Genomic DNA, 25,244 nt, shown 5'->3' with positions numbered 1-25,244 from the left:
AAGGTGAAAAGACAGCTTTCAGAATGGGAGAAAATAATAGCAAATGAAGCAACAGGCAAATAATCTCAAAAATATACAAGCAACTCCTGCAGCTCAGTTCCAGAAAATTAAAAGACCCAATCAAAAAGTGGCCCAAAGAACTAAACAGACACATCTCCAAAGAAGATATACAGATGGCTAACAAACACATGAAAAGATGCTCAACATCACTCATTATCAGAGAAATGTAAATCAAAACCAGAATGAGGTACCATCTCACGCCGATCAGAATGGCTGCTATCCAAAAGTCTATAAGCAATAAATGCTGGAGAGGGTGTGGAGAAAAAGGGAACCCTCTCACACTGTTGGTGGGAATGCAAACCAGTACAGCCACTATGGAGAACAGTGTGGAGATTCCTTAAAAAACTGGAAATAGAACTGCCATATGACCCAGCAATCCCACTCCTGGGCATACACACCAAGGAAACCAGATCTGAAAGAGACACGTATACCCCAATGTTCATCGCAGCACTGTTTATAATAGCCAGGACATGGAAGCAACCTAGATGCCCATCAGCAGATGAATGGATAAGGAAGCTGTGGTACATATACACTATGGAATATTACTCAGTCATTAAAAAGAATTCATTTGAATCAGTTCTAATGAGATGGATTAAACTGGAGCCCATTATACAGAGTGAAGTAAGCCAGAAAGACAAAGACTAATACAGTATACTAACGCATATATAGGGAATTTAAAAAGATGGTAACAATAACCCTATATGCAAAACAGAAAAAGAGACACAGATGTACAGAACAGACTTTTAGACTCTGTGGGAGAAGGCAAGGGTGGGATGTTCAGAGAGAACAGCATTGAAACAAGTATACTATCATTGGGTGAAACAGATCACCAGCCCAGGTTGGATGCATGAGACGGGTGCTCAGGGCTGGTACACTGGGAAGACCCAGAGGGAGAGGGATGGGATGGAGAGGGAGGCGGGAGGGGGGATCAGGAGATCCCCATCAGGGATCATGGATTTACACATGTAAATCCATGGCTGATTCATGTCAATGTATGGCAAAAACCACTGCAATATTGTTAAGTAATTAGCCTCCAATGAATAAAAATAAATGGAAAAAAAAACAAATTAAAAAAAAATTTTTTTAATACTGCTGTTAACATTCATGTGCCAGAAAAAAGAATATAATCAGTCTGATTTTGGTATTGACCATCTGGTGGTGTCCACATGTAGAGTCTTCTCTTGTGTTGTTGGAAGAGGGTGTTTCCTGTGACCAGTGCATTCTCTTGGCAAAACTCTTTTAGCCTTTGACCTGCTTCATTTTCTACTCCAAGACCAAATTTGCCTGTTACTCCAGGTATCTCTTAACTTCCTACTTTTGCATTCCAGTCTCCTATAATGAAAGGGACATCTTTTTTGGGTATTAGTTCTAAAAGATCTTGTAGGTCTTCATAGAACCATTCAACTTCAGCTTCTTCAGCATTACTGGTCAGGGCTTAGACTTGGATTACTGTGATATTGAATGGCTTGCCTTGGAGATGAACAGAGATCATCCTGTCGTTTTTGAGATTGCATCCAAGTATTACATTTTGGACTCTTTTGTTTACTATGATAGCTACTCCATTTCTTCTAAGGGATTCTTGCCTATAGTAGCAGATATAATGGTCATCAGAGTTAAATTCATCCATTCCAGTCCTTTTTAGTTCATTGATTCCTAAAATGTCAATGTTCACTCTTCCATCTCCTGTTTGACCCCTTCCAATTTGCCTTGATTCATGGACCTAACATTCCAGGTTCCTATGCAGTATTGCTCTTTAAAGTATCAGACTTTACTTCCATCACCAGTCACATCTACAACTGGGTGTTATTTTTGCTTTGGCTCTGTCTCTTTGTTCTTCCTAGAGTTATTTCTCCACTGATCTCCTGTAGCATACTGGGCACCTACTGACCTGGGGAGTTCATCTTTCAGTGTCCTATCTTTTTGCCTTTTCATGCTGTTCATGGGGCTCTCAAGGCAAGAATACTGAAGTGGTTTGCCATTCCCTTCTCCAGGGGCCAATGTTTTGTCAGAACTCTCCACCATGACCTGTCCATCTTGGGTGGTCCTACACGGTATGGCTCATAGTTTCATTGGGTTAATCAGTTTGGTTAGTTTTCTGTGATTGTAGTTTGCATTCTGTCTGCCATCTGATGGGTAAGGATAAGAGGCTTATGGAAGCTTCCTGATGGGAGGGACTGACTGAGGGGGAAACTGGGTCTTATTCTGATGGGTGGGGCCATGCTCAGTAACAAAGGAATGGTGACCTTCCATAATCTTCTCCTCCCCAGGATACCTGTAAAGAACATCAGACCACCATTCTGACAAAGGGAGGGGGTGTTCTGACCTTCATATTAGTTTCCCCAGGACAGAAATTCTGAGTTCATGGTGAAATTCACAGACAACTTCCTTTTGCTCCTTTGACATACAAAAGGACAGATGTCTTCCTCATCTGTTTGAATACTCTTAAATCCAGCAACTGGATTCCTTAACCTGACTTTGAAGGGGGGTTTAAGGCCCCATTCAGCAATTTTTTCCTGAGGATCCCTGTGACACCAGTGTCTTCTCATTGGCCTCCCTCCACTCAGGCTAGTTGTTGCACATCACCCCCTGAGTTGTGTGCATTTTCAGGCCTCAAGTCCTTGATATCTTGGCAAAGGCCACATCCCACAACCAGTCCCGCCCACTCATTTAGTGTTCCCAGGGCTGCCATCTGGAGCAGGCCAGCCAGCCCAGACTAAGTCAACTCCATTTCCCTGAATGAGCAGATCCAGTTTGGGGTTGAACATGGTGCATAGTGACCACTGCAGGTTCCTGCTAGAAAGTTTCTTATTCCTGGCACTTGGGTATTAGAGTGGACTTCAGGTGTCTGGGCTTCCCTGATGACTCAGACAGTAAAGAATCTGCTGGCAATGCAGGAGACCTGGGTTAGATCCCTGGGTTGGGAAGATCCCCTGGAGAAGGGAATGACAACCCACTCCAGTATTCTTGCCTGGAGAATGCCATGGACAGAGGGGCCTGGTGGGCTATAACCCATGGGGTCGCAAAGAATCAGACATAACTGAGCTACTAACACTTTCACTTTTCAGGTGTCTAGATTCAAATACTTCCAGCTGGAAGCTTCTAGCCAGCAAAGTGACAGGAGCAGCCTGAAAAAAAGAGAGGAACTAATCCTCACTGGAGGATCATCCAGGAACACTTCTCCTCCAACACACACACATAACCTAACCAGGCTTGTATAACCACCTGCCTTCACCCAACCCACCATCCCGTCTTCATTATCTGCCCTAGGTAGAGCCATTCAGCCCCCTATTCCTTCTCCATAGCCCAGGTTTACAGTGCTCCCAGTCCTAGGAATCCATCTCAGATTCTGTGTCCTGCTGCTGGAGGGTCAGGGTCGCCCTCCCAACAGGAGGTTTGGGCCAAAATTAGAGAACAAAACAAGAACATTAAAAACTGCACCATAATGCCAGGGGAAATCTGTCATCACATTGGGAGTTGTTTTGTTCTAATAACTTCAAATCACTTAGCACTTGCATGACCCTGAAAGCGAGCACCTCCTTCAAGTTGCATCATAGGTGCCTCATATACGGCGCCCTCACCCTGGCCCCGCTGTTAGGTTTGACCTGTGACATTCAGAGAAGAGAGCACAGAAGAGGAAGATAAAGAGTTCCAGCTGGAAGAATAAGGCACAGAGAATGAAAGGTCCAGCATCCGAAGTCAGCAATGGAGATCCTTGTAAGGAAGACAGTGGATAAACCTCTTGAAATCCAGAAGTCCTGATGTTAATCCAGGTGTTAAACCTTAGGTATTACCATTGCTGTTTGGTTTTAGTTGGGCTTGAGACAGTGTGCCTGGGCATCATCAGGACATCTTATCATAGTCCCAGTCCTGGTGGGGACACAAGGAAAAGCGTCACTGCCCCAGTGATGAGAATGATTCATTCAATCCTCCTTGATGAGTCCTTCCTTTTAAAAAACTTTTTTTATGTATTTAATTTTTGGTTGTGGTGGGTCTTCTTTGCTTTCTCTAGTTGCAGTGAACAGGGGCTGCTCTCTGGTTGCTGTGCACAGGGTTTCTCATTGTGGTGCCTCTCCAGTTGCAGAGCATAGACTCTAGGTGCATGGGCTTCAGTAGTTGTGGCCTGTGGGTCTCGTTACTCTGTGGCATATGGAATCTTCCCAGATCGGGAATGGAACTTGTGTCCCGTGCATTGGCAAGCAGATTCCCGTCCATTGTCCTACCAGGGAAGTCCTCTTTATTTATTTTGACTGCACTGGGTCTTAGTTGTAGGAACATGGGATCTTGGATGTGGCATGTGAGGTTCCTTGTTTTGGTGTGTGGGATCTAGTTCCCTGACTGTGGATGGAACCTGGACACCCTGCACTGGGAACATAGACTCTTATTCACTGGACCACCAGGAAAGTCACCCTGATGGGTCAGTCCTCTTACCGGGCCCCTCCCTCCCCACTCATACCACTGACTGGAAACCAGATTTTCCTCCCACCTCACCCTAGATTCCCACATCAAATGTGGGGTACTACTCCTTACTGGCTTAACTGCTTTCTCCATGTTTGTGGCTGGCAGTGGCTAATGCATTCAATCTTGCATTTGTTTTCTTAAAACAGGACTTTCAGCACAATAACGTATTTGGCATCTCTTCTCCTTTCCTCATTTCCCAAGATGAGATCATCACAAACCAACTTCTAAAGAAATCTCTACAACCAGACTTTCCGAGGAAACCCGACACCTCCACAGACAAATGGTGATCAGCCTCAGGTTTTCAATAGGCAGCTTTAGCAGCAGCAAGGACTGTCCATTCAGGGAGAGGGGTGATACCTCTGAGGAATGACACCAGCCAAAAAGTTCCTCCGCTCACCCTAGAAGTTTCTCCACCAGTCCCTCATCATTCTGATGGGGTCAGCATAGCTGTCAAATTGTGTTCCTCTCCATCACTCCACACCCTCCACCCTAAGTACTCCCTCCCCTCAGGGAAAGGAAGTCTATCAGAAATGGTTCTCTCAAACTGGACAAATCGGTTACTTCCTCCCGCAAGTCCCCCTCAGGATGCAGGTGCCAACTTCAACCCTGATTGGATCTGACGTGCGTTGCCCACAGTGTTCTCTGCTTGTCTCAAGCTTTATCTCCATAAGCATTTGAGAGCTCCCTCGGGGCAGGAACCCAGGCTTATTTGCCTCCAGGTTCCTCACCCCTGCTCCCTCTGTACCCGCCTTACATTTTGTAGCTGAAAGAATAATTGAACTCTGGAGCAAATGCCTTAACCCTGGCTGGCAGGACTCACGTGTAGACAGTACAATAGGCTGGAAGCCAGGACACCAAGGCTCACCTCCCAGCCCTGCCAGGGACTGGCCATGTGGTGGCGGGGGTGGGGGAAGAGTGTGTCATTTGTTCAGGGTCTCTGTCTCTTTTTCCTCCAGAAGAATCCACCTCAGGCTCCCCTGCAGCCAGCCACTTCTGAGAGCATCAGGAGAATTTCCCCCTTAGCCCTGTAGCAGGCAGGACTAATGAAGCTATTGCCACAGACAAATGGTCTGCAAAGCCAAGAAGGGACTAATGATGGTGATTGTTAAGTCATGTCAGACTCTTGCAACCCCATGGACTGTAGCCTGCCAGGGTTGCTTTGTCCATGGGATTCTCCAGGCAAGAATACTGGAGTGGGTTGCCATTTCCTTCTTCAGGGGAATTTTCCCGACCCAGGAATCAAATCCGGGTCTCCTGCATTGCAGGCAGATTCTTTACCAACTGAGCTACGAGGGAAACCCTAAGAAGGAACTAAGTTTGCCTCCAAATTCCCCTCTTCCCCCACCACCCCAAGTTTTCCCCACCATGGGTGACATAGCATTTGCTACCCTGCGCCCCCTTCTGGTGACAAGTGGAAAGATCCCACGCCCCCTCGCCCCCGTCCAAGGTCCACAAGGATACTCCTCAATACTTGGAGCTGGAGGAGGAAGTGGGAGGAGAGAAGAGGGGAAAGCAGTGTGGACTAGGGCTGTGGAGGTCAGGGAAGTGTCCAGAGCAATCCTTTTAAACACAGGCAAGTTAAGTCATTCCTCTGCTCAGAATTCTCCAGGGTAAAAGCTGAGTCTGACCCAGGATTTCTGCGTCTTTGACTAGGCTTTCTCTAGTTGTAGGGGCGGGGGCTATTCTTTGCTGTGGTGCATGGGCTTCTCATTGTGGTGGCTTCGCTTGTTGTGGAGCCTAAGCTGTAGGTGCATCAGCTCAACAGCTGTAGCACACTTGGGCTCAGTTGCTCACCTGCAGCATGTGGAATCTTCCTGGGCCAGGGATCTAACCCATGTTCCCTGTGTTGGCAGGCAGATTGCTAATCACTGGGCCACCAGGAAGTCCAGCATGGTTTTTAAATAGGGATGAAAGATGACAGTTTGGAATAATCACATATACTCTCCCCCCGCCCCCCACCCCTTATCTATTTAGGGGTTTGCAGGCAAGATTACAGCAGGGCAGATGGCTGCTATGGGGAGGCAGGAATCCAGACCTCTAGGTTCAGAGTCTGTGTTGTACCTCCTGACCCATCTTGTTTCAGCTGCTCCCCTGACATGACTGAAGCCACCTGACTTCAGCTCCTTCTCAAGGTCTGGCTTCTGTATGATTGTAATTCAACCCAAGTGTGACAGGACAGGTTCCTGGGAAGCAGACTCTAATATGGAGATTAGCACCCAGGAAGTTCATTAGGGATGCTCTGTGCTCAACACCAGAAGAAGAAAAGAACTGGCAGAGAGAGATGTTGGGCTACAATACAGTCTCAAGAATGGCCTCAGCCAACCCCATAAGGCACTCTGAAGCTGGGATGACCTCTTTAGCATTGTCTTGTGTTAGGGCCAGGGCTGGTCTTTTGTACCTAAGCACTGTTCAACCATTGGTTATGGGTCTCCTGGGAAGGGGGAATGGCCTGATCCAGGTTACTTTCTTCGGCAGAAGCAATTCCCAAAGAAAACTTAACAACTGAGAGCTATCTTCCTGCAGAAATGCTATGAGTGTAGGGAACAAGTTCTTTAGTCATGAATGAGGATTCCTGCAGCACAGCACAGCATCCATGTAGTAGTAGTGATACATGTTTCATTAGCCCTTGTTCTAGGCCTGACTCAGGGTCTCCCTCAAACTCAATGGGGTCTTGGAAGCTACAGGAACTTACCTAAGGCACCTAGGTACAGGTATCGGACTCCTGCATGGGAATAAGAGGCCTTGAGTTCTAAGTCAGCTACTGACTCTCTTTGTGACATCAGGCAAGTCCCTGACCTCTCTTAGCCTCAGTTTCCCCATATGTCTATGAGGGTTGAGCTGAGGTCCTTGGTCAATAGTTTGTGGCCTTATGATGCCTAAAACTGTGGATGGCAAGGAGTGAAGGCTGCCTGTGCCTCATTCTTGTACCTCAAAGCCCACGCCACCACCCCAGCCCTCTCACTTTTTGAACTGTCAGACTCATGTCTTTATGAGCAGGGACTACAGGCTGAATAACCAAATATAAGTCAAAATTAGATCTAAAAGACAGTGGGCTCTTCCCAACTCCCCCAAACCTTCCCAGAATGGATTTTAGCTCTTCCCAATATTCATGGTTTCTGCCCTTACAAAAGGACACTACTGTGTATTTGATATGCGAGATACTTGGAGGTCATTCAAGTTACCACCCTGTTTTCTGACATCACAGGTCACACAGAGACATCTATCTCCTAGGGAGTTATGATCTCACACTAGTTATTAGCAGCTCCTGGGGGCTCTCAGTGGGGCTTTTGGAAAAAAAATAGAAAAAGATAAAAGGTAATTTGGAAGTCTGCTTTTGCTTTGGGAATAATAAATCCTTAAATTATCCCCCTGCCACCAGTTCTACATTTCTCAGGATAGTCCTCTGTTCATCTAGCTTGGTTATTCATTTTGGAATTGTTTTTGTAGATGGTTTATGCTTTTCTTTTAAGAGGAAACTGCCTTCGTTTCTCAGCTCTCCATTTTGACTTATGACCAGAGTGAGATCAGGGAGAATGTGGCGCCCCCACCCACATTTCCAAACTAATGTGGAATGTAAAGAAGGAAACAAGCCAAACAACAGCCAGGCGTGATCCTTAAGTCATAGCACAAGAGAAGGGGAAGGCCCTCAAATACCACCTAGTCCATTTGCTCCCATGTTACAGATGGGAAAGCTAGGGAGAGCAAAGATGAGACCCCAGCTTCTTAACAAGTAGGAGATCCTTCAAAATAAGAGGAGGAAGACTTTCAGAACATAGCCTTGCATTTGAAATGACAGAGCAGATATACAAACAATTTTTAAAGTAACCAATACATAAAAGAAATGGAAGATAAGATGAAGAGCCATTGGCAGACCAAAAATATTGGGAAATTTCTAGATAATGGAAAGCAGAAGGAGGTTTCAGATTTCCATCTTGATGCTGAATTAAGTAAACTGATGATTTCCTCCCCCAAATTCAGCCCTGAAGACACTGTATAATCAAAGAGGAGTGATGTATCCCAGAATCGAACTTGGAGAAAAAGAAGTCAGACAGGTCCCAATCTGTGTGGATATGCAAATTAGAGGTGGAGAAAGTCAGATATCATGGATGGATGAGAATCTAGGGGAAGACTTTCTAGTTGTGGATTTTCTCTCCTCCACAATAATCTGCCTTTCCACTTCTGTGGGCAGAAAACACCAATATAACACCAGTTGCAAATGGCAAGGTAACCTCAAAGACAGTTTTGGAGCCAGCTAGGGTGAGAAATGGTCTTCCCTGGCAGCTCAGTGGTAAAAAATCCACCTGACAATGCAGGAGATGGAGGTTCCATCTCTGGGTCAGGAAGATCCCCTGGAGAAGGGAATGGCAACCCACTCCAGTATTCTTGCCTAGAAAATCCCATGGACAGAGGAGCCTGGCAGGCTACAGTCAATGGGGTTCCAAAGAGTTGGCCACAACTTAGTGCCTAAACAACAAGGGGTGAGAAATAGATTCAACAAACAAAGGCTGGCAGGCAGCCACTGAGCAGTCTCTCCTTCTTCCCCACCTTGATTGGGAAAAAATGACTGCACAGAGAGGCAGCTCTTAGGAAAGAGGAGTGACTAGGGCAGAGTTCGAACACATTCTTTGAAAGGCAGGGTTCTGAGGTCATTGACAAACAGGAAACAGATGCTCAGAGGCTCTGCACCCTGAGGCGCTCGCCTCATAACTTCAGAAGGAGGAGTCAAAGCAGGAATCTGGTCTTTAATCTCACTCCTCCTTCCAAAGTACACATTATTGGCTGAGAGAGCTGACACTTCCAAGGAAACATGAGCTCTGAGCCAAAAACAACCAACAAACAAATGACTATCAGAGAAGTGAAATGAACAGACTGGGTAAAAGAAGAATTTACATTAAGAACAATACATATATCCTTTCAAGGCATAAGAGAAGCATTGCAAATATAAACCAAGAAGAGCAATTATTTAAAAAATAACTAGGAATATTGGGAATGACAAGTGTAATCACTGAAAGAAATAACTGGGGTGAGCAGCAGAATATATTTGGCCAAAGAACAGATGAGAGTGTTGAAAGATTAGGCAGAGTACAAAAGTCAACATAAAATGTATTACAAAGGATATAGAGAAATTAAGAGGTACTGATGACAAAAGTGGAGTGGATGACATGCATTCAACTGAAGTCTCAGAAAAAGAAACAAGATAAAGTATTTCAAGACACAATGTCAAATTATTTTCCATAATTAAAAATATGGGGCCTTTGATTGAAAAGCACGTTTGCAGCATAGCCAATCTTCTTTCACAGGAAAGATTTGCTACAGGAGACCCAGGCTAGATCCCTGGATCAGGAAGATCCCCTGGAGAAGGGAATGGCTATCCACTCCAGTATTCTTGCCTGGAGAATTCCAGGGACAGAGGAGCCTTGAGGGCTACAGTCCATGGTGTCAGAAAGAGTCAGACATGACTGAGCGACTAACGTTTTCACTTTTCTATAAGTGACACAGGAGCCTGGGGGAAGTGTGTGTAGCAGGAAAGGTGTAGAACAAGAAAGTGAAATTTCTGCACAGATTCATAGTGCTTAGGAGACAAAGTCCTGCTAGAGGAAGGTGGTGGTTGTGTCAAACACACAGCTAGTCTCGATATTTGCCAAAATTTGAAGCTGTATTGATTTGGAGGCTAATCAAATCTCTTAAAGGCATAAACGAATTCCCCACGGTGTCTTATGACTATGGAAATAAAGACATGACTAGCTCTCAATCAAACCAGAGGAGACTGAGTCAAAAAGAACTAGAACCCAACGTCAATCTAGTTTATTTTCTAATCACATAGTTGTGATTAGCACCATATCTTATCTACGTAATATAGAAAGGGTAAAACCTATCTAGGGAAAATTCTTCAGTCTTAGTTCATATATGTAAGATCTCTGCATGTGTGCTAAGTTGCTACCATCCTGTCCAACTCTTCGTGACCTTATGGACTGTATCCCACCAGGCTCCTCTGTCCATGGGGTTCTTCAGGCAAGAATACTGGAGTGGATTGCCAAGCCCTCCTCCAGGGGATCTTCCCCACCCAGGAATCGAACCCGCGTCTTTTAGGTCTCCTGCATTGGCAGGTGGGTTCTTTACCACTAGTGCCTCCTGGCAGATCTCTAGTGTACAGTAAAGAATTATAAGGCATGTGAAAAGGCAGGAAAATGTGATCATATGTGCTCAGGAGAAGAAAAGATAATAGAAGAAGACCCACAGTTGACCCATATTTTCAAGGTTACACAGGATTTTTATTATTTTTTTTCTTTGAGAACAACACCCTTTATTCAACACTAGTGAAGCAATACATACAGCACTGAGGGTCTCCTGATTCACTCCATCACTGAAGTACCCCCATGCACCCCCATCGTGATGGTGCTGTCTGAGCCCTAGTCCACAGTAGCTGCATGTTGCCCCCTTTGTGTCTTTGCCCGAGTTTATGTACACCATGGCTGGCCTTGGACCCCTTCATTCCTGTCACGAGATGCCACTTGCCTCCTGACTTCACTCACAGGCTGCTCTGCTATCAGATCAGTGGTAAAGTTTTCATTCACTTCTTTCTGACAACCTACAAATGGAAGTTGCCTATAGTTGTTATGATCATAGAACTGTCCAGGGTGCGTGACCTCCTCACCAGCTAGTGAGGACTGCACAGTGAAGCACCTGTGCCCCTGGGCAGGCTCCCTGCCACCAGGCTGCCCTGGTCTAGCAGCCAGAGGAAGGTCACTGCTGCCACCATCTTGCCAGACATTGGGATACAGAGTCCCAGCCACCGGACCACCAGGGAAGTTGCTGCCCATATTTTGCTTGGGTTTTTTTGTTTGTCATTGAAATGTATGAGCTGCTTGTATGTTTTGGAAATTAAGCACTTATTGGTTTCATCATTAGCAAATATTTTCTCCCATTCTGTAGGTCATCTTTTTCATTTTGTCTGTGGTTTCCTTTGTTGTACAAAAGCTTGTAAGTTTGATTAGGTCCCATTTGTTTATTTTTGCATGTGTTTCAATTGCCTCAGACAAGGCATTTTTAAAGAACTATTTCAAATATGTTGAAGGGGAAAATGGAAAATATGACAAAATTGTTAAAAAGAATACTTTAGCAGAGAATTGTAATCTGTAAAAATATCAAATGGGCTTTTTCTGGAGCTGCAAAGTACAATTTCTGAAATTACAAACTCACTGATGGATTTACAAGCAACAAACAGAATTGGTAAACTCAAAGTTCAATATAAATTATCCGAACTGAAGCCCACAGAGAAAAAACAATGGAAAGAAGAGACATGCAAGACACAATCAAAGGTTTACACATAGTGAAACTGGAATCCAAGCAGAGAGGATGGAGAGAATGAGTTAGAAGCAAAGTTGGAAGAGAGAAAGATCAAGAACTTTCCAAAACTGATCAAAGATATCAATGTATAGATTCAAGATGCTTGATAAAACCCAAGTAGGATAGATACAAAGAAAATAATGCCTAAATACTTAGTCAAATGGCTGAAAACCAAAGCTAAGTAACAAAAAGTAGCCAAAGAATAAAGGTGCATTATATACTTTCAAAGAAGCAACAGTAAGATTTGATTATTTTGCATCAAAATTCTGGAAGCTGCAGACATTGAATGACCTTTCTTAAGGTGGTGAAAGAAAAAAAAACTGCAAATGTCATTCTATCTCCAATAAAAATACCCTTTAAAATATGAAAGCAGGGAGGGTAAAATGGGAGACTGGAATTGGCATATAAACACTGTTATATATAAAATAGATAATTAATGAGATCCTACTATATAGCATAGGGAACTCTACTCAAAACTTTGTAATGGCCTATATGGGAAAAGAATCTTAAAAAGAATGGGTATATGTATATGTATAGCTGATTCACTTTGCTCTATACCCAAAACTAACACAACATTGTAAATCAACTATACTCCAGTAAAAACTTTTAAAAATATGAAAGCAAAATAATGACATTTTTCAGACAGAAAAAGGAAAAAAGAAAAACCCAAACTGCGGCCAAAATAATATGCTACTGGAGAATGGATGGTCAAATAAACTAATGGAATCAAATAGAGAGTCCAGATATAGACCCACATATATACAAACAACTGATTTTTATTAAAATGACAAAGCACATTCAATGGGGAAAGGAAAATATCCTCAATAAATGGAGCTAGAAAAATTGGATATCCATATGAGAAGTAAAGGACCTCAACCCCTACCTCACACTACACACAAAACTCAATTTGAGTCAGGGCTTCCTTGGTGGCTCAGAGGGTTAAAGTGTCTGCCTGCAATGCGGGAGACCTGGGTTAGATCCCTGGGTTGGGAAGATCCCCTGAAGAAGGAAATGGTAACCCACTCCAGTATTCTTGCCTGGATCCCATGGATGGAGAAGCCTGGTGGGCTACAGCCCATGGGGTTGCAAAGAGTCGGACATGACTGAGCAACTTCACTTCATTTCATGGGTTGAAACTTAAGAGCTAAAATAATTAAATTACTAGAAGTGCTAGGAGAATATTTTTGTGACCTCTCAGTACGCAGAGAATTCTTAGGGAGTATCCAGAAAGTATAAACCATAAAAGATTGATTAATTGGACTTCATCAAAATTAAAAATTTCTATTCATCAGAAAGCACCATCAAGAAAATAGGCAAGGGACTTCGATGGTGGTCCAGTGACTAGGACTCCAAGCTCCCAATGCAGGGGGCCTGAGTTCGATTCCCTGGACCAGGAACTAGGTCCCACATGCTGAAACTAAGAGTCCACATGCCACAAGGAAGACTGAAGATCCTGCATGCTGCAACTAAAACCTGATCCAGCCTAATAAAATAAAATAAATATTAGGAAAAAAAAGCCAGGGGAAGATCAAGAGGCCAGTCTCCAAGATGGTGCCAAAGAAAGACAAGAAGCCCAAGAAAGTCAACCTGGAAATTTAATTTGAACCTTACTCACAGAGTCAAAAGATAGACCTTTTTACTCTGGAAATTTTGAATGTTTCTATAGGAGAAGGTTAAAGTGAATGAAAAGATTAGAGATCTTGGGAATGTTACTCATATTGGATCCTTCAAGAATAAAATCACAGTTGTTTCTCAGAAACAGTTTTCTAAAAGGAATTTATAATACTTTACCAAGAAATACCTTAAAAAAGAACGATCTTCGTGATTGGCTTCATGTGGTTGCATCTGAGAAGGAGACTTAGGAACTTTGTTACTTCCAGATTAGCCAAGATGAAGATGAATGTGACTATGAAGACTAGATGAAGCCATCCTTTATAGGGCTTTTCTTGCTAAAAAACAAACAAACAAACAAATGAAACCTACAAGAGAAGCATCTTGAAATGGACCTTTAGTTTATCAGTGAGTAAAAAAACATGACTCTGTATGTGAAGCATTCAGGTCCTTAAGTGTATGTTGTTTATATGGTGCTGGCTTTAATACTTTTAAAATTTTTGTTAGATTATAGTTGATTTACAATGTTGTGTTAGTTCCAGGTGTACCGCAAAGTGAATCAGTTACATATATGTCCACTTCTTTTTAAAGAGTCTTTTCCCATATAGGCCATCACAGAGTACAGAGTGGAGTTCTCTGTGCTATATAGCAGGTTCTTATTAGTTATCTAATTTATATATAGTAGTGTATATGTCAGTCTCAACCTCCCAATTTATCCCTCCCTCCTTATCACCTGGTAGCCATAAGCTTGTTTTCTACATCTCCGACTCTACTTTTGTTTTGTAAATAAACTTTTGTAGTGTCCCCAACTCCTGTTTAAATACTTTCTGTAAGCAATTTTTGAATAGCTTATAGCTACTGGAATTTTTCAGGATTTCTCAAATGTACTGATTTTACAGATTTCCTTAAGTTAAAGTATATAGTGAAAAAATGAAGCACAATTTTGGGTACAACTTTGATTAATGAAATATTTAAATTATCTTGACAGTCTCAAAAAAAAAGCTGGGGGGGTGGACAACAAAAATTAAAAAAAAATAGGCAAGCCAAATTGGGAGTAATATTCACAATAAATATATATGATAAAGGGATTTTTTATCCACAGTGTACAAAAAATTCTTACAACACAATGATAAAACTAAAAGCAACAACACAATTTTTTTAAATGGGTAAAAAATTCAAAACATTTCACCAAACATAGTGAAATACAGCTAGTCAACTTAGATGAAAAAGTGCTCAAAAGCATTAGTCATCATGGAAATGCTAATTAAAGCAATTAGGCACCAACACAATAAGGGAAATCATACATACCTGATACAATGGGTAAAATGAAATAGATTTACAATAGTTTACAATACTAAATGTATAAGATGTGGAGCAACTAGGCCTCTCACATATTGCTGCTGGAAGTCTAAAATGTAGCAATAACATTGGAAAACCGATGGTTTCCTAAAAAGTTAAGGATACAACTACTTTATGACTCAACAATTCTAGAAAAATAAAAAAGCCTGTGTCCACAAAAAGTCTACTATAAGAATGTTCATAGCAGTTTTATTCTTAAAAGTCCCAAACTGGAAATAACCCAGATGCCCATCAAAAGGAGAATAAACAAACTGTGTTATAGTCATACCATGAAATACTATTAAGCACTAAAAAGGATACAAGTGATAACACAGATGAATCTCAAAAATTTTATTCTGATTGAAAGAAGCCAGGCGCATAAAAACACATTCTATTATTATTCCATTCATATGAAATTCTAGAATAGACAAAATTAACATAATTATAAAAATTGGAACTGTAGTTGCTTCTGGAGAGGCGAGAGATTATGAAGGAGCACAGGGGACATTCTGAGGCGAACAAATGTCTGTTTCCAACAAAACTGATTAAAGAGCCCATTGAAGATCTATGATTTTCACTAAATATAACTTATACCTCAAAAAATGCTTTTTGAAGACATTTAAAATTATGAACAAGCCAAGGATGAATAATATCCACACCTCTATTCAACCTTAGCATTAGGATAATACAAATTAAAAAGTGAAGAAAGAGATTTAAGATTTGGAGAAGAAGAGAAAAAATATAATTATTTTCAAAGGATAAATGTGATCATATGCATAGAAAACTCAACAGAATATCTGATAAGTTTCTACATTAGTAAACCCATTTGCAATAATAACAAAATTTCTTTAATTTATTTTTTAATTAATTATTTTACTTTACAACATTGTATTGGTTTTGTCACACATTGACTTGAATCCACCATGGGTGTACATGTGTTCCCCATCCTGAACCCTCCTCCCACCTCCCTCTCCCATCCCATCCCTCTGGGTCTTCCCAGTGCACCAGCCCTGAGCATCCTGTATCATGCATAGAACCTGGATTGGAGATTCGGTTCATATATGATAATTTACATGTTTCAATGCCATTCTCCCATATCATCCTGCCCTTGCCCTCTCCCACAGGGTCCAAGAGACTGTTCAATACATCTGTGTCTCTCTTGCTGTCTCGCATACAGGGTTATCGTTACCATCTTCTAAATTCCATATATATGCATTAGTATACTGTATTGGTGTTTTTCTTTCTGACTTACTTCACTCTGTATAATAGACTCCAGTTTCATCCACCTCATTAGAACTGATTCAAATGTATTCTCTTTAATGGCTGAGTAATATTCCATTGTGTATATGTACCATAGATTTCTTATCCATTCATTTGCTGATGGACATCTAGGTTGCTTCCATGTCCTGGCTATTATAAACAGTGCTACGATGAACATTGGGGTATAAGTGTCTCTTTCAATTCTGGTTTCCTCAGTGTGTATGCCCAGCAGTGGGATTGCTGGGTCATATGGCAGTTCTATTTCCAGTTTTTTAAGGAATCTCCACACTGTTCTCCATAGTGGCTGTACTGGTTTGCATTCCCACCAACAGTGTGAGAGAGTTCCCTTTTTTCCACACCCTCTCCAGCATTTATTGCTTATAGACTTTTGGATAGCAGCCATTCTGATCGGCGTGAGATGGTACCTCATTCTGGTTTTGATTTACATTTCTCTGATAATGAGTGATGTTGAGCATCTTTTCATGTGTTTGTTAGCCATCTGTATATCTTCTTTGGAGAAATGTCTGTTTAGTTCTTTGGGCCACTTTTTGATTGGGTCTTTTAATTTTCTGGAACTGAGCTGCAGGAGTTGCTTGTATATTTTTGAGATTATTTGCCTGTTGCTTCATTTGCTATTATTTTCTCCCATTCTGAAAGCTGTCTTTTCACCTTGCTTATAGTTTCCTTTGTTGTGCAGAAGCTTTTAATTTTAACTAGGTCCCATTTGTTTACTTTTGCTTTTATTTCCAATATTCTGGGAGGTCGGTCATAGAGGATCCTGCTGTGATTTATGTCAGAGAGTGTTTTGCCTATGTTCTCCCCTAGGAGTTTTATAGTTCCTGGTCTTACATTTAGAGCTTTAATCCATTTTGAGTTTATTTTTGTGTATCATGTTAGAAAGTGTTCTAGTTTCATTCTTTTACAGGTGGTTGACGAGTTTTCCCAGCACCACTTGTTAAAGAGATTGTCTTTCCTCCACTGTATATCCTTGCCTCCTTTGTCAAAGATAAGGTGTGTGTAGGTACGTGGATTTATCTCTTGGCTTTCTATTCTGTTCCATTGATCTATATTTCTGTCTTTGTGCCAGTACCACACTGTCTTGATGACTGTGGCTTTGTAGCAGAGACTGAAGTCAGGCAGTTTGATTCCTCCAGTTCCATTCTTCTTTCTCAAGATTGCTTTGGCTATTCGAGGTTTTTTGTATTTCCATACAAATTGTGAAATTATTTGTTCTAGTTCTCTGAAAAACACCGTTGGTAACTTGATAGGGGTTGCATTGAATCTATTGATTGCTTTGAGTAGTATACTCATTTTCACTGTATTGATTCTTCTGATCCATGTACACGGTATATTTCTCCATCTATTTGTGTCCTCTTTGATTTCTTTCATCAGTGTTTTATAGTTTTCTGTATATAGGTCTTTTGTTTCTTTAGGTAGATTTATTCCTAAGTATTTTACTCTTTTCGTTGCAATGGTGAATGGAACTGTTTCCTTAATTTCTCTGTTTTCTCATTGTTAATGTATAGGAATGCAAGGGATTTCTGTGTGTTAATTTTATATCCTGAAACTTTACTATATTAATTGATTAGCTCTAGTAATTTTCTGGTAGAGTCTTTAGGGTTTTCTATGTAGAGGATCGTGTCATCTGCAAACCGTAAGAGTTTTACTTCTTCTTTTCCAATCTGTATTCCTTTTATTTCTTTTCCTACTCTGATTGCTGTGGCCAAAACTTCCAAAACTATATTGAATAGTAGTGGTGAGAGTGGGCACCCTTGTCTTGTTCCTGACTTTAGGGGAAATGCTTTCAATTTTCCACCATTGAGGATAATGTTTGCTGAGGGTTTGTCACATATAGCTTTTATTATGTTGAGGTATGCTCCTTCTATTCCTGCTTTCTGAAGGGTTTTTAAAATCATAAATGGATGTTGAATTTTGTCAAAGTCTTTCTCTGCATTTATTGAGATAATCATATGGTTTTTAGTTTTCAATTTGTTAATGTGGTGTATTACATTGATTTGCAGATATTGACGAATCCTTGCATCCCTGGGATAAAGCCCACTTGGTCATGATGTACGATTTTTTTAATACGTTGTTGGATTCTGTTTGCTAGAATTTTGTTAAGGATTTTTGCATCTATGTTCATCAGTGATATTGGCCTATAGTTTTCTTTTTTTGTGGTATCTTTGTCAGGTTTTGGTATTAAGGTGATGGTGGCCTCATAGAATGAGTTTGGAAGTTTAACTTTCTCTGCAATTTTCTGGAAGAATTTGAGTAGGATAGGTGTTAGTTCTTCTCTAAATTTTTGGTAGAATTCAGCTGTGAAGCCGTCTGGTCCTGGGCTTTTGTTTGTTGGAAGAGTTCTGATTACAGTTTCAATTTCAACGCTTGTGATGGGTCTGTTGAGATTTTCTATTTCTTCCTGGTTCAATTTTGGAAAGTTGTACTTTTCTAAGAAGTTGTCCATTTCTTCCAAGTTGTCCATTTTATTTGCATATAGTTACTGATAATAGTCTCTTATGATCCTTTGTATTTCTGTGTTGTCTGTTGTGATCTATCCATTTTCATTTCTAATTTTGTTGATTTGATTTTTCTTCCTTTGTTTCTTGATGAGTCTGGCTAATGGTTTGTCAATTTTATTTACCTTCTCAAAGAACCAGCTTTTGGTTTTGTTGATTTTTGCTATGGTCTCGTTTGCTTCTTTTGCATTTATTTCTTCCCTAATTTTTAAGATTTCTTTTGTTCTACTAACTCTGGGGTTCATAATTTCTTCCTTTTCAAGTTGCTTTAGGTATAGAGTTAGGTTATTTATTTGACTTTTTTCTTGTTTCTTGAGGTAAGCCTGTATTGCTATGAACCTTCCCCTTAGCACTGCTTTTACAGTGTCCCATAGGTTTTGGGTTGTTGTGTTTTCATTTTCATTCATTTCTATGCATATTTTGATTTCTTTTTTGATTTCTTCTGTGATTTGTTGGTTGTTCAGCAGCATGTTGTTCAGCCTCCATATGTTGGAATTTTTAATAGTTTTTCTCCTGTAATTGACATCTAATCTTACTGCATTGTAGTCAGAAAAGATGCTTGGAATGATTTCAATTTTTTTGAATTTACCAAGGCTAGATATATGGCCCAGGATGTGATCTATCCTGGAGAAGGTTCTGTGTGTGCTTGAGAAAAAGGTGAAATTCATTGTTTTGGGGTGAAATGTCCTATAGATATCAATTAGGTCTAGCTGGACCATTGTGTCATTTAAAGTTTGTGTTTCCTTGTTAATTTTCTGTTTAGTTTATCTATCCATAGGTGTGAGTGGAGTATTAAAGCCTCCCACTATTATTGTGTTATTGTTAATTTCCCCTTTCATACCTGTTAGCATTTTTCTTACATATTGTGGTGCGCCTATGTTGGGTGCATATATATTTATGATTGTTGTATCTTCTTCTTGGATTGATCCTTTGATCATTATGTAGTGTACATCTTTGTCTTTTTTCACAGCCATTGTTTAAAGTCTATTTTATCTAATATGAGTATTGCTACTCCTGCTTTCTTTTGGTCTCTATTTGCATGGAATATCTTTTTCCAGCCCTTCACTTTCAGTCTGTATGTATCCCTTGTTTTGATGTGGGTCTCTTGTAGATAACATATATAGGGGTCTTGTTTTTGTATCCATTCAGCCAGTCTTTGTCTTTTGGTTGGAATAATAACAAAATTTTAAAGTCAGTAGCATTCCTCTATATCATTTGTTAACAATCTGACACTTAGATAACATTCACAGTAGCAATAAAAACTATATAATATTTATAGAAATTAATCTATCAAAGAATGTACAAGAAAAGCTTTAAATCTCTAATGAAAGACATAAAGACCAGGATGTTTGGAAAGATATACCATGTTAAAGAGGAGGATATTTTAACACCACAAAGATGTAAATTATCCTTCAAATTAATCAATACTTTGAGTAGAATTTCTATCAGAAATAATCTAGAAACTTAACAAATTGACTCCGAAATGTATAGGAAAGACTAGAAGATCATAACTAAAAAAAGTTTGAGGAAAAGCATGGATTCTCCCTAATGTATATTTACGTATTATACAAAACTGTAGTACCATTGTAGAACTGGAGTGGAGGCAAATAAATAGGTCAATGGAACAGAAACAGATGTCAATAAATTTTAAGTATGACAAAGATGGAATCAGAAATCAGTGAAAAATTAATGAATTTTGAGAATATTGACTCATTTTGAGGATTATGATAAAAGATCTCTATACCTCTAAAGATGAATTATTTAGATATATATAAAATCTAAGTGTGAAAAGTATAATATATATATCACATCTTGTGACCTTGGGATGGGAAACTTAAACAAGATCCCCAATGTAGAAAATTTAATCTGGAAAAAATTGATGACTTATCTACATCAGCATAAAGGATTTCTGCTCAGTGAAGGACACCATCAACAAAGTTAACAGCTGAGTCATGGAGAGAAGATCATTTCAACATTTAAAAATAATGAGGCAGCAATATCTTCCAGACCCTACCAGGACCTCTAACAAGTAAGCAGAAAATAATAGGAACCAGAATAAAAATGGACAAAGTATGTGAGATTGGTAGTCATTAGTTCCATTCACCAAATATTTTTCTTTTTTTGTTGTTTATTTTTTATTAATTTTTATTGGAGTATAGTTGATTTACATTGTTGTGTTAGTTTCTGCTATACAGCAAAGTGAATCAGTTATACATATATCCACTCTATTTAGACACTTTTCCCATATAGATCATTACAGAGTATTGAGTTCCCTGTGCTATACAGTAGGATCTTATTCAGTTCAGTCAGTCCAGTCACTCAGTCGTGTCTGACTCTTTGAGACGGCCATGGACTGCAGCACGCCAGGCTTCCCTGTCCATTGTAACTCCCAGGGCTTGCTCAAACTCATGTCCATCGAGTTGGTGATGCCATCCAACCATCTCATCCTCTGTTGTCCCCTTCTTCTGCCTTCAATCTTTCCCAGCATCCGGGTCTTTTCCAATGTTAGTTCTTTGCATCAGGTGGCCAAGGTATTTTTTATTAATTATCTATTTTATATATAGTAGTGTATATATGTCAGTGCCAATACATTTCTGTCAACTTTTACAAAAACCTTCATTTCTACCTGAACCAATGGGCCCTTAAAAAAAAAAATTCTAATTATTGAAGCAATAGTTTTGTGAGAAAAATTGGAGGGTGAAAAACAGATGCAAAGGAGGAAATGACTTCTTAGAGATAAGTCTGGTAAACAGTTTTTCACCAAATGTTTCTCATTTTCCTCCTGGGTTTGTGGTATGATTACACTTTCCTGTCTCCATGAAGTTAGGTGTGACATGTAACTTGCTTAGTTTCAGTAAAATTTCTTTGGAAGTGACTAGTGTCACTTAGCAGAAACTTAAGCAGAAACTTAAAGTCCTTAAATGGTTCTGCAGAAGCAGAGCTGTTGTGCAGTTTACCACATTTTTTCCCCCTTTGGTGTCATGACAGGTGATATTAGTGATGGTGGTGATTCCACTAGCCTGGGTTTCTGAGCGACTCTGATAAGTGGAGCCTCCTGTTGACTCACAGTGACCCAGAAATACTGCTTTGTAGCTTGGAACTGTTAAGATTTCATGGTTGTCTGCCATATCAGCATAATTTAGTTTATCCTGACTGATACAGAAGTGGGGTCCTACCAAACAATATTAACTAAAATTTGTGCAATGATTTAGAAACTGGTCAACAGATGGTGAGGACACTGTGAGCACGTGTTTGAAGATAGCAGTTCGTGTTATTTTGTGGCAAACTATTGGGTAAAATTGCCACCTGCAATAACTTGGAAGGTAGGTCCTTACACCTAATATACTTTTAACCTGAGGGGAAAAGAAGATAGTAGCAAGCATTAGTTTCTGTTGACTGTGTTTGAAATAATCTCAGGAAATAATTGACATATTTCTAAGCAGGAATGGAAGGAAATTGAGGGGGGTCAGAAAACTGGGCTCTTGTGCAGTTGGAAGTGATAACTGCTTCTCAATCCTAACAAGTAAAAGGAAAGTGAGAAGGACTTGAAAGGTCAAAAGCCAAGTAACAACTCAGCATTGGGACTTCCCTGGTGGTCCAGTGGCTAAGACTCTGAGCTTCCAATGCAGGGGGCCCAGGTTTGATCCCTGGTCAGGAAACTAGATCCTAAATACTGCACAACCAGATAAACAATTAAAAAAAAAAAAAAGCTCAGCTTTTGGTTAAGGATCAAGTCAAGTTTGTGGCCATTTCATCCAGTGATAAAAACTTTTGAATGGATGAAGATGTCTCAATTTGAGGGTCTAACTAAAGGTGAGGTATCCAGTAATTCCTTCTGATTGGACAAAAGAGCTCTCAGAAAAGAGTCTAAATGTGCAGCTCTTCCACAAAAGCTGAATACCTTATTTGCAATTAAGTGAAAGGGAAGGGATGGGGAACTGGATGAGAAAGAAATAATGTAGCAAATCCAAGTTCATTTAGAAAATAACTGTGGATGAGCTCTGTCATATGGAACTGACTGGAATCAAATAAATATTAAGGCTACTAAGTTTTACAGAGCATTGTATTGCCAAAAAATTTTAAGTGTAAACTTTAAAAATCTGTGACCCTTTGAACCTTAAAATGACTCTAGGGCCTGCAACTATCAATGGAAATGTGTTGATGCCTACATCAGATAAGGCCAAAGAAGATGATGGAGAGGAAAGAATCTTCCAGAAGGTAGAACAAGGGGTTGCAAAGAATAAAGGCAAGGTAGCTACCCCCATGGAAGGAAACCAGGGTCAAAGCAAGGAACATATGCATTCCCGGAATAGAAGTTGGGTATGACTGTATGGAATATACAGGAAACCAAAATATGTTACCCCAAAACATGCCACTTTGGCAAAAGGACTGAATTGAGCTGAAGTCAGTGGAGAATAAGCAAATACAAAAATAGTTCCCTGCCCTTTTCCTACTTGCCTTAAAGCAGGATATAAATTTTCAACAGTGTCCCCTCTCCTTCTTTATGAATAAGAACAAAAATTAATCACCAGAGGTAACTTTAGATCCTATCAGTCTGGAAACACCAGAGGAATCTACATAATAAATTTACTAACTAGCCTCTGCCTACCATTAATTCCCTGTATATTTACCTTCCTGCAGTTTTCCCTGGGAAGCCTAAGAAATTATTTCCTTTGTTCTGTCATTTTTCTATGAATTTATTGTTCTTTGTTGAAGATGCTATGTTAGCTGAAGTTCTAAGCCCCCTCCCTGAGTTACTCTGAGTTTCACCCATGTATATATATGAAATATTCATAGGAATAACCTTCTGCTTGTTTTTCTTTTGTTAATCTGTCTTTTGTTACAGGGGCCCCAGCAAGAACCTAAAAGAGTAGAAAGAAAAAATTCCCCTACTTAACAATATTTAGACAATTCCCTTAGGTTGAGAGGGGTGTATCTTATGAAGGGGAAAAAAAAAAACCACTGAATATTCATTGACTAGAATGACAGATGATGCTTGCTTACCAAATATTTTCAGTTCTCCTTCTGGACAGTAGGATTGTACTTTCCCATATTCTTGAAGTTAAATGTGATCATGTAACTAGTTATGGCCAAGAAATGTGAGTGGAAATGATTTGTATCATTTCTGGGTGGAAGCTCCAGAGCCAGTGCATGATTCATCATGTTCTCTTTTCCTCTGGGATAATGACTGGCAGTGTCCAAGATTATGGCTGCTTCAACATCCCTGGTCCCCGAGTGGCTAAGGACTAGAGCTCCTCTGACAACCACTATGGACAAAGTGTAGCAAAGACAGAAAATAAACATTTCTTTTTTTTAAGCCAACAAAATTTTTTGAGTATCATAATCTAGGATATCCTGATGAACAGGCAATTTGCAGATGGGAAAATCCACGTGGTTAACCTATAGATGGGAAGAGATGCTCAAGAAACATAAATTAAAACAGCAATAAAATACTACTTCATGTCCCTCAGACAGGCAAAAATTAGAAAATATAAAAATAGCAAATATTGAAATATATGGGGAAATAAGAATCCCTATGAGGTATTTGTAGAGAGTTGGAGGGAACCTAGGTATTCAACATCAAAGAATAAATAAACAAATGGAGTGAAGCATTTGCTGGACTACCAGATTGCATTCTAAAGAATTAATTGTATATTTATAGAAGAGGGTGGGTATATATTTTAAACAGTGTTGACTGAAAAAAGAAACAAATCTTTTTAGTACCATTTATGTAAGTTAAAAATACATAAGTGGTAGAAGATAAAATGGTGGAAATAAATGAAGCAGAGAGGAAAAAAGAAAAAAGAATCAAAAGAAATGAGGACAACCTCAGGGACCTCTGGGACAATGTGAAATGCCCCAACATTCGAATCATAGGAGTCCCAGAAGAAGAAGACAAAAAGAAAGGCCATGAGAAGTTACTCGAGGAGATAATAGCTGAAAACTTCCCTAAAATGGGGAAGGAAATAGCCACCCAAGTCCAAGAAACCCAGAGAATCCCAAACAGGATAAACCCAAGGCGAAATACCCCAAGACACATATTAATCAAATTAACAAAGATCAAACACAAAGAACAAATATTAAAAGCAGCAAGGGAGAAACAACAAATAACACACAAGGGGATACCCATAAGGATAACAGCTGATCTATCAATAGAAACCCTTCAGGCCAGAAGGGAATGGCAGGACATACTTAGAGTAATGAAAGAGAATAACCTACAACCTAGATTACTGTACCCAGCAAGGATCTCATTCAGATATGAAGGAGAACTCAAAAGCTTTACAGACAAGCAAAAGCTGAGAGAATTCAGCACCACCAAACCAGCTCTTCAACAAATGCTAAAGGATCTTCTCTAGACAGGAAACACAGAAAGGTTGTATAAACGCGAACCCCAAACAACAAAGTAAATGGCAACGGGACCATACCGATCAATAATTACCTTAAATGTAAACGGGTTGAATGCCCCAACCAAAAGACAAAGACTGGCTGAATGGATACAAAAACAAGACCCCTATATATGCTGTCTACAAGAGACCCACCTCAAAACAAGGGACACATACAGACTAAAAGTGAAGGGCTGGAAAAAAATATTTCATGCAAACGGAGACCAAAAGAAAGCAGGAGTCGCAATACTCATATCAGATAAAATAGACT

The 25,244-nt window shown here is 40.1% G+C and overlaps 1 protein-coding gene and 2 pseudogenes across 1 annotated transcript in view; 1 reads left to right on the top strand and 2 right to left on the bottom strand.

The window, feature by feature from the left end:
* CD276 (CD276 molecule) overlaps nt 1–25,244 on the bottom strand; it is an 86,649-nt gene that overhangs the window by 41,208 nt on the left and 20,197 nt on the right. The gene's annotated exons all lie outside the window — the stretch shown is intronic.
* Nucleotides 10,651–11,278, bottom strand: LOC139035474 (NADH dehydrogenase [ubiquinone] iron-sulfur protein 6, mitochondrial pseudogene; annotated as a pseudogene).
* LOC110137261 (ribosomal protein eL22-like) lies at nt 13,414–13,784 on the top strand (annotated as a pseudogene).

This window comes from Odocoileus virginianus, chromosome 6 (assembly GCF_023699985.2).
Source record: "Odocoileus virginianus isolate 20LAN1187 ecotype Illinois chromosome 6, Ovbor_1.2, whole genome shotgun sequence".
NCBI classification, from domain to species: Eukaryota; Metazoa; Chordata; class Mammalia; order Artiodactyla; family Cervidae; genus Odocoileus; species Odocoileus virginianus.
The sequence above is the reverse complement of the archived record's forward strand: the minus strand, read 5'-3'. Positions and strand labels throughout refer to the sequence as shown.